The sequence below is a fragment of the Stenella coeruleoalba genome, assembly GCF_951394435.1.
Source record: "Stenella coeruleoalba genome assembly, chromosome: 12".
In the NCBI taxonomy this organism is placed as follows: Eukaryota; Metazoa; Chordata; class Mammalia; order Artiodactyla; family Delphinidae; genus Stenella; species Stenella coeruleoalba.
In genome coordinates this window covers 15,082,615-15,096,111 of record NC_137158.1, presented here as the reverse complement: position 1 = coordinate 15,096,111, position 13,497 = coordinate 15,082,615, and the positions used below count along the sequence as shown (strand labels likewise).

The 13,497-nt window shown below is 40.0% G+C and overlaps 1 protein-coding gene across 17 annotated transcripts in view; it reads left to right on the top strand.

The window, feature by feature from the left end:
* Positions 1–13,497, top strand: part of LOC307195169 (uncharacterized protein) — a 665,726-nt gene that overhangs the window by 266,656 nt on the left and 385,573 nt on the right. For all 17 annotated transcript variants that reach the window (XM_079939118.1, XM_079939117.1, XM_079939116.1 and 14 more), the window contains one exon: positions 10,678–10,802. The gene's annotated coding sequence lies outside the window, so the exon portion shown is untranslated. The remainder of the gene's footprint in view (positions 1–10,677; positions 10,803–13,497) is intronic.

The following is a 13,497-nucleotide window of genomic DNA, read 5'->3' as shown; positions in this document are numbered from 1 at the left end:
CTTGTTCTTGTTCAGTGGAGCTCAGCGTGGTGCTGGCTTTCAGGGATCTCTCTGAAGCTGAATGGAAGCTGAGAGGGAAGAAAGCGAGTAGACACAGAGCACGTGAGCTCATGGGCCAATCTTCTTGGTAGCTTCTGGGGTCCCCCGGTCCTGCTCACCGTCTCTGGACCTGGTGCTCCAGGATGCCCCTGGGGCATGCTCAGTGCTACCAAAGCTGTTTGAGGCAAGGCATTGGCAGGAAGAGGGCTTCTCCCTTCATTTACTGGAAAATGAATGACTACCTGGAATCCTGCTTCTTGTTTGCGCCATTACTCTGGTGTATGTATTTACAGAACACTTTTTGATATTAAAGAAATTGGGAGTGAAAGCTGGGCTATGGGCACTTTAGCTGTAGGAGGTACCAAGTAAAACATCTCTTAGTCATTCTTAATGTACTATTACCTTTTTTCCTTTTTTGGGTCATATTATTCATCTTCTGATTCCTTATGAATGGGGCAAAACAATCAACAATGCTTTATTTAACAGGTTCTAAGATTTCTCCATGTGAACCGCCATGGAAGGCAATGGAAGGCAAGTACAAAACTCTTGCTCTTAGGACCTTGATGGGAGTACAGGATATATACATAGATAAACAAAAAGGAGCAATTATACTCCAATAAAGATGTTAAAAAAAAACAGGAAAAGGTATTCTGTTCCCATTTGATATAAATATGTAAAATGTAGCGAGACAGCATACACACAAAAATATCACCTTCCTAAATATCACCTTCTCAGTTTTTCTAAATAAAGTAAAATTTCTATCAGAAATATAAGATAAAATAAAACTGGATTGTCCACATGGAAGCACATATCCATTTTAAACCACTGCTTAAAAATAATGTTAGTCACCAAAGGTTCCTTGACGACTGATAAAGGGCTATCTACATAGTTATTTTCATTTATTCTACGCTTTAATATCTCAAAGTGACCCCTTGTATTTAGGAAGTAATTGCCAGTAAGAAAACAGCTGGAAGGGGCATGCATAACATTTAAAAAAAGTTTTTATCTTATATGGGAGTATAGTTGATTAACAATGTTGTGTTAGTTTCAGATGTACAGCAAAGTAATTTACATATACATGTATCTATTCTTTTTCAAATTCTTTTCCCATCTAGGTTATTACAGAATATTGAGTAGAGTTCCTTGCGCTATATAGTAGTTCCTTGTCGGTTATCTATTTTAAATATAGTAGTGTGTATATGTCAATTAACAGTCTTTTTTTTTTAATTGAAGTATAGTTGATTTACAGTGTTGTGTTAATTTCTGCTGTACAGCAAAGTGATTCAGTTATACATATATATGTATACATATCTATCTATCTATCCTCTATCTACATTCTTTTTTATATTCTTTTCCATTATGGTTTATCACAGGATATTGAATATAGTTCCCTGTGCTATACAGTAGGACCTTGTTGTTTATCAATTCTGTATGTAATAGTTTGCATCTGTTAACCCCAAACTCCTAATCCATCCCTCCCTCTCCCACCCTCCCCCTCAGCAACAACAAGTCTGTTCTCTATGTCTGTGTGTCTGTTTCTGTTTTGTAGATAACTTCATTTGTGTCTTATTTTAGATTCCACATATAAGTGATATCATATGATATTTGTCTTTCTCTTCTGACTCACTTCACTTAGCACGCACACTGTTTTATATCACAAATATAAAACATGTTTCTTTAAGGTACTAGCAGTGGCAATCTGAGAGTCAAAACTCAGGATACCTTCCACTCTAACAAGGGGCATTTTGGTGTGAAGCTTAAGGACCTGGATTGCACCACTTTGTAGCTGTAGGAGCTACAAAGTTCCTAAGTTCTAGGATAAGTCATTAATAATTGCTAAACTGTCTCATCTCCTAGAAATGAGGAAAGAATGGATTCTAGGGTTATTGTCAGCATATAAAGTATATAGAGTATATAAAGTGCTTAGCTCAGGGCCTGGCTCATGATAAAAACTCAATAAAGGTGTGCTATCATTGATTTATGTGAAAAATCTGAAAAGTTGGAGACTTTTCACTTTAATTTGTGCCATTTTGGTCCAGAACAATTAAGATTGCATATTTCACACAGGTATTAATTAATACAATTTAGTTTAGTATCACTACAAATTGTAATACATTTATTTTCTCCTATAAGTGTTGCCCACTGAATAGGCATGTGTGAAGAGCTGTCTTATTTGAGTCTTCTTAGAGTAGGTCAGAAGAAGACATGATTCTCAGGAAATGGACATTTACTGGTTCTAGTCATAAATCATGTGATAGATAATTAGAAGTCAACGAGGGCAGTTGCCTTTTGTCAGTTTATTAAAAAGAGCCTGGAGTTTGAATAGGAAAGATGAACATACCTGTAGATTAAGCCTCTAAATAACATTCTTTCCCAGCTACATCACTGGAGTTTGAATTGCACATATGGCATAACTAATCAAAATATATGTTCTTCTCATCTAGTGCTTCACTAATTGTTACTCGTTGCAGGTGTTTGCACAAGGTGCGGGCTTCCTTGGGGCTGTAAGAAAATGGAGGTTCTGACAGCTGCTTAGTAAATTAACAGCTGAAAATACAAAATTTACAAACTGAGAATATAATTTAACTTTCATCATGTTTATTTATTAACTTTCACCAAGTTTTCCACACCTTCCCTGGGCAGTAAAAAGCAATTCATCAAATCTCTTTTCAAGAGGAATTCAAATCTTCCTCCACAAACCATGCTTGGCTAATCTAAGTGAAAATTGTTTTAAAATAAATACATTTAGAAATGCACTAAGGGGATACTTGAGGAAGATTGGTTTAATCAGGATTAGTTCAGAAAATTCAAGATGGGAGCCTACTTTTTATTAGCTAATTACTTTCCTTCAATATGCTATTCACTCTTGGGGGAGAAATACTTCACTTATACTCTAATATTTTCAAAATTTTTATGGAGTTCTTAGGTTATGTCGTAGAAGAATATTTAATAGGTTTTATGACTCTGACCTTCTGGATTCTCCCATAGTCCCAGAGTCACAAAGCAACCCGAAAGGATTTGCTTCTCTTGGGGAAAGACAGATAGATGTATGAACTCTAGAGGTGGGTTATCTTAAAAAAATAAACATTGACGTCTCATATTTTCCTCTTCTATGTTTAAAGTTTTAAGGCAATCTTTCAATGGTCAGGAATTGTTACTTTCAGGAAAGCCAAAGACTGTACATCAAAGATTAAATAGATTTCCTGAAGAATCTGTTTCTAAGATCTGGAGATGAGCAGAATTTCTAGAAGTGAAAATGTTTGGATTCTTTCCCGTATTATAATTTTAGATATATGGAAACTCACTGGAGAGTTTGCAAATACTTAATGGATTATAATGTTTTTCGCCACTGGAGGTATGCATACTTCCCATATGCCTTACAACCAAAGGATTCTGTGATCCAAGGGCCACAACAAAGAGGGGTGGTCTTTTCACTGCAGTGGATGTAGCAAGTAGTTTGGGATGATATGTGTGAGACTTTCATTGGTGAGGAATACAATCAAGTTATTGAAATACTGTGTAATTATAGGTAATAAAGCAAAAAATAATGTTTTCTTGACAATTTCAGGGTGGACGTAGAGTCAGATTCATGGGAATGGAGATGGATTGATTCTCTATGATAACTGTAATCATTATACTTGGAAAACTCTAGTTGCTGTTTAGGACAAGTGATTGTTCTACGGATCTGTCTGAATATATTTCAGGAGAAATATGTTCCCAAATCTAATTTGGTTATAAGTTTCACCTTGCCCCCAGTTTGAGAGTTCACCTGAGGCAGCCTCTGGGGAGATGCCTCCTCAGAGAGACAGCTCTGTGGGGTTGCACTGTGTCCAAATGGAGAGCTATGTTTATACATGTCAACTGGCCCAGGCACAGAAACAAGCAACAGTGTTATTTTTTGAGATAATGATCTGCGCCATTATTCATTTATTGCCCTTCTGCTCCAGATTCACCCTTCTATTTATGCCCTGTGATAAGGCGTCTCTTCTTCACAGTGAGTGTGATGTTCACTTTTCTCTGTAAAGGGCTCTGGTGGGACACTGCAGAGAAGGGGCTCTCCTGCTGTTTCCTGCTGCAGCAGATGGAGGGGGGTGGGTGGTGTCAGTGGTGTCAGAGTACAAACATTTGGTGGAGCTCTGCCCCAGCCATGGGCCTGGAATCCTCAGCCTCCCTGCAGCCTCCACTTGCTGATAGCCTTTCTACACCCCTCTTGAAATGAGAGCTGGTGTCCCAACAGCTTCCTGCCTGTACCTGTGTCCAAAGGCCTCCCAACTGCATTGGCTCCCAGATTCCTCTGCAGCCTAGAGGGCCCCCACCCCTTCGGGATGCCCACACCCCCAGTGTGGCATCACCTGTTCTTCACCTCCATTCTGGAGGGCTATATCCTGCTCACCCATGAGCCTGTGGACCAACTTCAGGCTGGACCAACCAGCAAACTTTTCTGCCTTCCTTTGGGCTGAAATATACCTTCTCTAATGGGGTCTGATCCCCAGCCTTGGCAAGGGGATCCCCCGCCCAAGTTTGTTCTTCTTTGAGTACTCTCCCTCCGCCCTAGGCTACTATATAGAGTTTCCTTATATTTTGTCTTTTATCATGGTTTATTCTTTATATTAATCTTCCTCTGTTTAACCCATTATGTGATTTCTATTTCCCGATTGAACCCAGGCTGCTACACATCAAACCTCAATTGTTCACATGGGCATAAAAAAGCGACTTCTAGATAGCATCCTGATTGAAATGGGAGCCACTTTTATGGAAGCCAGCATAGTATGCTGAGTGCAATGTTTATTTTGGGTCAGCAGATGTCTCATGTTGACTCGATGCTAGAGGTGATCTATAGATGGGTGCCTCCTGGGACCATCCTGCAGGGTTGATGCCTCCCTGGGTGTGACCTGTAGAGAAGCCAATGGAGTTTCAAAGGCACTACCTGGGACTATGTGGCAAGTGTGAGTAGTAAAGAAGACAGTTATTCATTCAATAAGTTTTTACACAGTGCTTAGTATGTGCCGGGTACTGTCCTAGGTAGTGAAGATACAGGAGGGTAAAAGCAACACAAAACAAAAATCCTTGCATTTGATTTTACTCAGATATTCCCTTCACATTATCTTTTTGCCCACCTGACACTTCAAGTGCGTTTCACATTGTACTGGTTATTCTTACAATCAACAGAATAAATCATTTCACATAAAGTGATTATAGAGGTGCCAGAAGTGTGGCGGGGGGCAGTTTGCAGCCATGGGTTATGTGCCAATAGCCATTCTGAAGATAAACTTATGTAAAAATCTTACTTTGGGACAAACATTTCAAAGAGATTTTACTGCCTTCAAATGAATGGCAACAGGTGAATGGAAAACTAAACCTAGATGGTGTGTGGAATTGGCTTTGAATTTCTCATTAATTAAGAGTGCTCAGGGGGCTTCCCTGGTGGCGCAGTGGTTGAGGGTCCGCCTGCCGATGCAGGGGACACGGGTTCGTGCCCCGGTCCGGGAGGATCCCACATGCATCGGAGCGGCTGGGCCCGTGAGCCATGGCCGCTGAGCCTGCGCGTCCGGAGCCTGTGCTCCGCAACGGGAGAGGCCGCAGCAGTGAGAGGCCCGCGTACTGCAAAAGAAAACCCCAAAAAAACAAAAACAAAGAGTGCTCAGGGACCTGGCTGTTCTAATTACATTGGTTGGGAAACTTGATCATTAGTGAAATGAAACATGAAGCTATACCGCTTCCTTGAGAAACCCAAATGAGACTTGGCATGGTCCATGGAAGAATCAATGTGAAGATTCCCTCTTGGCAATAGGAGGCTCAGTGGGGTAGGTCCTCACTTCTTGGATTCTTGTAGGATTTTCTTTCAGGTGTATTTATTACATCCATTTGAACTCTGCTTTGTTAGTTTTGAGAGGGACTAAATCTGTCATCAGTAGTTTGATGACAGGACATTTTAACAGGGCACCTCAGGATGGCTAATTGTTGATTTTACTTCCAATTAGCAGTAACTTTGACGTGTTGGAGGGATTCACATGTGTTCACTGAAGATAATCAGTGCTTTATTTAGAGGAAGGAACTGATGAGAGAATATTTTTAGATTCTCTTGTTTGTAGTCCAGATGGCCTGAGGTTGGAGGGAAACTGACCTTTTAACCTTTTCATTTCTGTGTTTTCACCTCTCCTGTGTGTTCACATTCTCTGGGCAGGTGTGGACCCACAAGTACACTTTTGTAGTCTCTCTCTTTCTCTTCACTTTCCTTAAAGTAGGAAGGAAGAGGGTGGCCAGTGGAGGAGGAAGACTTCTCGGGATATATGATGTGATAGGAAAAAAGATGCAAAGTTCTTTTTTTTACTCAGGTAATTTAGTTCTTCTGTAGATAAAACTTAGCTAAAAAAATTACTACCTCTTTCTGAGGTTTAATGCTACCTGATGTTTGGGGGAAATATTTACAACTCTTTACATAAGGTGATAATATTTAAAATTGTGTTAAAGTTTCACGTTATACACATTACAAATAGCTATTTCCTTGAACTGATATTTTCATGTTTAAATTCCATGATTAGAATTTAATTCAAAATCCCTATTTAAGTGATACTACAGAGCTGGCAAATTAAAACGTGTATAGCATTTAAATGAGTGACAGTATTTCAATAAAGTGGTTATAAGGGTCTTGAACTCTGGAATCATTTTATATTAAGAATTTGATTAATCAGCCTAATATATTTTACTTTACTGTAAATATAATTTTTTAAAAATCTAAGAATATTTCCAAAAATAATTTTATTAAGCCTTTAATGTATGTTTGTTAGAACCATCATAACCTATAGTAATATTATCTTCCACTTAGAGCTTCCTTTTATCAGGCTCTGAGTGCAGACCTTGATATATTATGTAGACTCAGTAAAGGGGAAGCTGCTATTATCTCCATTTTCAAATGACAGTCTTGGTATGGGGAATCAGGAAGGGTACCATGCGTGCAATGTTGTTATTCAGAGAACAGAATAGGATAACTGCCTTTAGAATAGAAGGATTAAAGGATCAGTGTTAGAAGAAGTCCTATTTTATTGAGGCAAGATAGCATGGAGAAAAGAAAACTTACCCTAGAGATCTTGATTCTAGTTTCCGCTTTGCTACTAACCTACTGTGTGAACCCGAGAAAGTCAGTTAACCTCTCTGAGCCTTGGTTTCATCATCTATAAAGTGAAGGGATTGAATTAAGTGCCCTCTAAGATGCTTCCAGTGATCACATATCATTACACCATTTGGAGGGATTTAGTTTTCATGTCTGTGAGATTATTAATAGCCAAATGCAAACCAAGGAAAGCATGTGTTTAAGTGATTTGCTATCCTCAGATTTGGTAGTCAAATTAGTAGTGTTCCAGGCTCTGCAATTTTTATATATCTGTATAGAAGAACTGACTTCACAGTTCTGACATTCAGAGCAGCAGGAAAATAGCATAATCTATTTCTCCAGGAATCAGGAAGGGAAATCTGGTGATTTGGGCTGTTCATCTTGGCTTCCGGTAAAAAGCAATTGTATCCAGGAACTTTGAAACATCTGCTCTTAATAGCTTTAAGCAGAAAGAGATTTAGTGGAAACAGCAACGAGAAGATGTTTTCTCCAGTCCAGTTCAGTATACACATATTGAGCCTCTATTAAAGGTCTACAACCTTTTATTTATAAATCTGAAATTCAAAAAACTCTAAAAAGCCTGAATTCATTTAGTGGCAAAACCTAACCCAAATGGATACGAGGCTACGTGCATTTTTTATTTATCTCATTTTGTGTGAATACTCACTTCTCTCAAGGAAGAAACTGCACTGTATTCGGTTTGGGAGTGTCACCCGAGAACCTGCCAGGAATGTTCTATAAGATGTGGTACATGGTCTGTAATAATATTCCAAGATTGGGAGGTTTTGAGTTCCAAAGCTCATCTGGTTCTAAGGGTTTGAGGAAAGGGTTTTGGACATGTACGTGATTAGGGTGAAGGTGGGTAGAGGATGGCTGGAGAGGAACTGGGTGAAATGCAAAGGTACCCAGGATCAGGTAGTTCCCAGACATAGTCACCAATGCAATATGGCATATTTTATAGGAGAGATAGGTACAAAATTTAAGGGCACTCACAGAGCAAGTATTGATATTTCTGCTGGGATTTCAGGGTGTTTCACAGAGGAGGGGAGATTTGAATTAGGTCCTGAAGGATGAGTGGGTGTTTCTCATAGGGAAAGGTGTTCTAAACAGAAAGAAGAGAGGCATGCACATTCATGGTGCCTTGGGGGCCCCTTGGCTCCTCTGGGGTTGAATTAGAGAAGCCATGGAGAGGATGTAATGGGGCTGAGTGTTTGAAAATGAAATTAGGAATATGATCCAGGACCTTGTATATCATTCTCATAACCATTCGTTGACCCCTCTTAGGTTGGGTTGCCCAGAGGCAGGCCCCGAGAGTGGTGTTGCTATGTAAAGGCTTTGTTATAGAAGCACACCCAGGAGACCTACTGGGAGTAGGGCAGCAACACAGGGAAAGGTGATATGTCAAGTAGGGAAGTATTCTTCTTGGGCAAGTTCCAGAGGTGGCTTTAGCTTGATCTTGAAGGAAGCAAGATAGTGAAATACTCCTGCACCCATCAGTCAGTCACAGGGTGAGGGCCATTGGACTGCAGTGGGCTGGTGATGTACATTTTCAGGCACTTCATCTGTCTTGGCCTGGGTTCTCCCCAAAGCGAGAGTACGTGCTGATGAAGGGGAGGTGGTGGGTGACATGGACTAAAATGGTGAATGGAGATTCTAGGAGAGGGGGCAGAGTGCCAACATTTTCTGCCATAATACGGTTCGGTGACCTCTTACTGCAACTTATTGCACTGAGTACTTCAATCATCTCATTCACTTCTCATAACAATTCAACAAGATAGGTAATATTTTCCATTTTATGTTTGAGAATTCTGAAGCTTGGAAGGTCTAGTTAGTGGAGTTTTGTGCTTAGAACCCAGCTCTTTCTGGCCTCCAACTCCTTGTGGACTGCAGGATTCCCTAGATGACCATGGCTTCCCCCCACTTTCCATCCAAGCAACTCTAATAATCTGTTTTGCACACTGTTTCTCTGCAAACCCTTTTCTCTGAAGGAACTGTTCTGAACTTTAAAAAGTTTCTAAACTGCCACAAATAATGGATAGCCAACAAGTAGATATATATGCACCCAATATAGGAGGATCTCAGTATATAAGGCAAATGTTAACAGACATAAAAGGAGAAATAGGCAGTAACACAATAATTGTGGGGGACTTTGACACCCCACTTACATCATGGACAAATCATCCAGACAGAAAATCAATAAGGAAACACAGGCTTTAAATGATACATTAGATCAGATGGACTTAATTTATATTTATAGAGCATTCCATCCAAAAGCAACAGAATACACATTCTTTTCAAGTGCACATGGAACATTCTCCAGGATAGATCACATGCTGGGCTACAAAGCAAGCCTTGGTAAATTTCAGAAAATTGAAATCATATCTAGCATCCTTTCTGACCACAACGTTGTGAGATTAGAAATCAACTACAAGAAAAGTTTTTAAGAGAAATGTGATGAAACACTGCTAGAAAAATACCCTCTCTTTCATTCTGTTTGAACTTTAATTATACTTAATGTATTCAAGGTCTCCTGAATCAAGTTTTATGCTACAATAAAGCAGAATAATTTCCTTATTTAAGTTTGGCCCAATTAAGAATGTTATCACATCTGTACTGATGCTTATCTTGTTGTTATTAATTTTGTTTTTCATTTGGAATTTCTTCAAAACTTTTTAGGAACCAAGTTTTCAAAAGTCAATAAATACAAAAATATTAGTTGATACATTCAATTTCTGAAAGTTCTATATTGTGTCCAGTCCATCAAGAATTAGAGAAATTCTAATTCTGGTAGTTGGGTAGAGGGGAGTAAATTATTATGATTATATCTCATTGCTGTTACTGCAAACAAAGCGAACAAAACAAATCCTAAGCTGTGGCATTTGAGAGTCTGAAAAAAGTTGTTTCTTTAGAAATTAGTCATTTTATATTACATTTTTAGCTGCAAAGCAAGTAAATCTCCTGAGAATTGAACTCAACAAATATTTATATAGCATCTAGTATATGCCAAGCACTGTGAGTGAGCACTGTTAAAATGAGCGACAGTGATTTCTTTGCTGACTACAGTGAGAATGGCAAACTAAAACCCTGTGAAAAATATTTTCATGTGAATGATGAGCTATTAAAATGTCACTAACTGCCAAAATGGAATTCATAGATGAGTCTTCAAAATAGAACAAGTATACATAGACACCATAAGAAGCATAATTAAGATTTTTTTTTTACATTATTACAGAATGGACATTTTTTTTCTTACTTAAAAACACTTGGAGAAGAGCACTGACTTTTAGTGACTTCTTTATTCCTGTTAGAGTTATTTCAGAAATATTTTATCGTCCACAGGAAACGAACAGTATTGCAAGAGTTTTCACTTTAAACGCTTTCAAACTTTTACTCAGCTTCATTTCATGCCATCTCTTCTGGCTTTTCTGTCTTTTCTGGTTGTATTTTATCAGTTGTATCAACATTGGTGAGCCAAGAGAAAATAAACGTTTCTGAAAAATAAATCTGTTCCTGTATGTTTCTCCCAGACTGCCTCCCAGATTCACCGCCAGCATCAGCATACGGGGTGGGAGAGCCACGAGACCCAGCCAAGTCAGCTGCACTAGCTCTACCAGGACCCTGAGGAAGAACTGGGATTTCCAACCTGTGAACGGTCGGTATAAAATATTTTCACTATGCGTGTTCACCAGGAAAGAATACAGGCTTGAAATATAGTCATAGAGCCTATGTCATCTTGTCCTCCCTCTCCAAGAAGAAGAGCGTTCATCTCCACTGCACTGCCAGTCTCTTCCTGTCCCATCCACCTCGGGCTCCCCTGCCCTTGCCACTGTGCTATGCTGGGCTAATTCTGGCTCCTCCTGCAATTCGGCAATGCCAACACAGGCGCTGAATTTATAACCCCTTCACTTATTTTAAACCAACCCCTTCTCAAAGGGACAAGTAAAATTTTCTCTCTTCTACTAAACTTTTCCTGCCAATTCCAGGACACACGGATCTCTAATCTCCACGAATAGTTTTAGAGCCAGAATCGGTGTTAACATTTTCTCCAAACTTTTTCATGTGTGTTCGTTTAATTCGTCTAATTATTCAAAGGCAGAAGCTATTTTTATTCTTTGGGTTTTTGTCTAACTACCTAGTTCACAACTGGGTGCAAACAATGCTACAAAACATAAATCAGCTCCTGTTCGCCAGGATTCTACAGTCTAGACAAGGAAAGAGGAGTGCAAATATGTGTAACAAGACTGGTGTTAGAGATGCATTATTCATTCATGTCTTCATTCCTGAGCACTTCTCAGGGGGTGAGCGACATTTTCACAGCCCCTGCAGTCCCGGAGCTCTGTCCTGTGGAGCTGGGCGGGGTGGGTGTCTGGAGGACTGCAGAGGACCGAGGTGACAGAAGGGCAGTCTCTCTCTCCCTCTCTCCCTTTGAATGACAAGAAAAGCAAGAAAGAAGGAAAATAAGATGATAAGATGATGAGTAACTATGAAAGAGATTGAGTTCTAATTTCTCCAGCAAAATCTGAGAGGCTTTGGCTGTGGAAATGTCTCTTTTCTGCAGGCAGATAGAATATCTTGTTTGCTGCCTCCTGTAAGGTGGAATGTACAGAACTTACAGTCTAGGTAACTGGAGGTGTGGAGAGTAAAAGTGGAAACAGAAAGACCACAAACACAACCACTACCAGGTGTCTTTACACTTTGCTTCTGCATTGGAGGCCCTGGAGTATTGGGTGCTGAACTCAGAAGCAACAGAGCCCCACATCCTCGCTCACCAACAGGAGAAAAGTCACCCTCATTCTTTCATTCTCCATATACTCTATTACCAATGCACACTGGTTTCTGCCTCCATCATTTTACAGAAATTGTGCTTTCAAAAGTCAGAAGTTGCTCTTCAAAAAGTCAGCGGTTGACAGATGGGTGTTTTCTGTACACACGCTATTCGGCGTCTCTGTTGAACTGGATTCTGCTGGTCTCTGCTGTTCTCCTCAAAGTATCACTTTCAAAACTTGAATTCTGTGATCCTATGAGTGATCCTTTTCTCCTCTGGACTCTCAGTCCTTTTTGTGTCTGTCCTCCAAGCCTCTGTTTTCTGCTGTCAGCCAGTATTTCTCATCCATCTACATACTCTCCTAGGCTGATCTCATCAGGCCTCATGGTTTAAGTACAGCCCATACGCTTGCTCCTGACAAATCTTTCTTCTGTCCAGATTCTACACCCAACATCTTTAGCTGTGTGTCTTATATGCCCTTCAAACTCAGCACAGCCTAAATAGAACTCTTCATTTCCCGCTGTAAAGTATTTCCCTTTCTAGTCTTTATTTCAACTGATGAACGGATGATAACACTACCCATTTAGTTCTTCTAACCAAAAACTGAGGAGCCGTTTTTGAGACTTCTTTCTCTCTCACCAGCCACATCCAATCAATCCCTAAGTGTTCTAAAATTATGTCCCCACCTGTCTGTCTCTATTACCTGTGTTCTCATTTGCTTAAACTCTTGCTGGCTTCCTAGAGGGTCTCTGGGCATTCAATCTTTATTTCCCTTCAGCTCCATTTTCTACGCAGCTAGCAGACTAGACTCTTCAAACACAGGTCGATGTTCACTACCCTTCCTAAAGCCTTCAGTATGATTTAATTGTCTACAGCATCAGTTTTCTTACTGTGGAATAAGAGGCCCTCCGTCGGCCCCCACCTGCTTCCAGTCCCATCATCTCTCCAGCCCGCACTGCTGTGTGGCATGTGGCTGACCATGTGGTTCCATGCATCTGTCTTTGTCTGAAACGCTGTCACCCCTTCACCTCCTCGACTAGCTGATTCCTGCTTGTTATGGCTACTAGGAAGTGTCTCCAAGTGTTTCATGGTTGTGGCCCTTTGAGGGTCTGGAGCAACTTGAAAGAATAGAAAAGAAGTCAGAGGGCATTTTTTTTGGCAGATTCTGTGAGATTATAGTAGCCACATGCTATTCGACATGACATGGCCTACATGTCAGCAAAGTCTGTATTTAAGCCTGGTGTAGACAGAGAAGCATTCACAAAAGTTTCATCAGAATGCTTCCTCAGTTTTACCCCAAAGGCTGCCCCTTCCCACATTATCATGAAAATTCATTTAGTGAAAACTGGTAGAAGGAGAGGATTTTGTTCCTATCTTTTCCAAGATACTGTTTGTCCCTTTCTGTTCCAAATAGAGCATGGCAAAACTTTATGGTGCCCCCGTGCCAGACATTTGAGTGGTAATTACTTAAATTTTATGTACTGGAAATGTATACTCTTGCTTTTCTACCCTCCATGTTGGTCATAAGGAACTAAGATTAAATTAATGCCTTCAACCCCCCAAAGATCAATTAGTTAAAAAT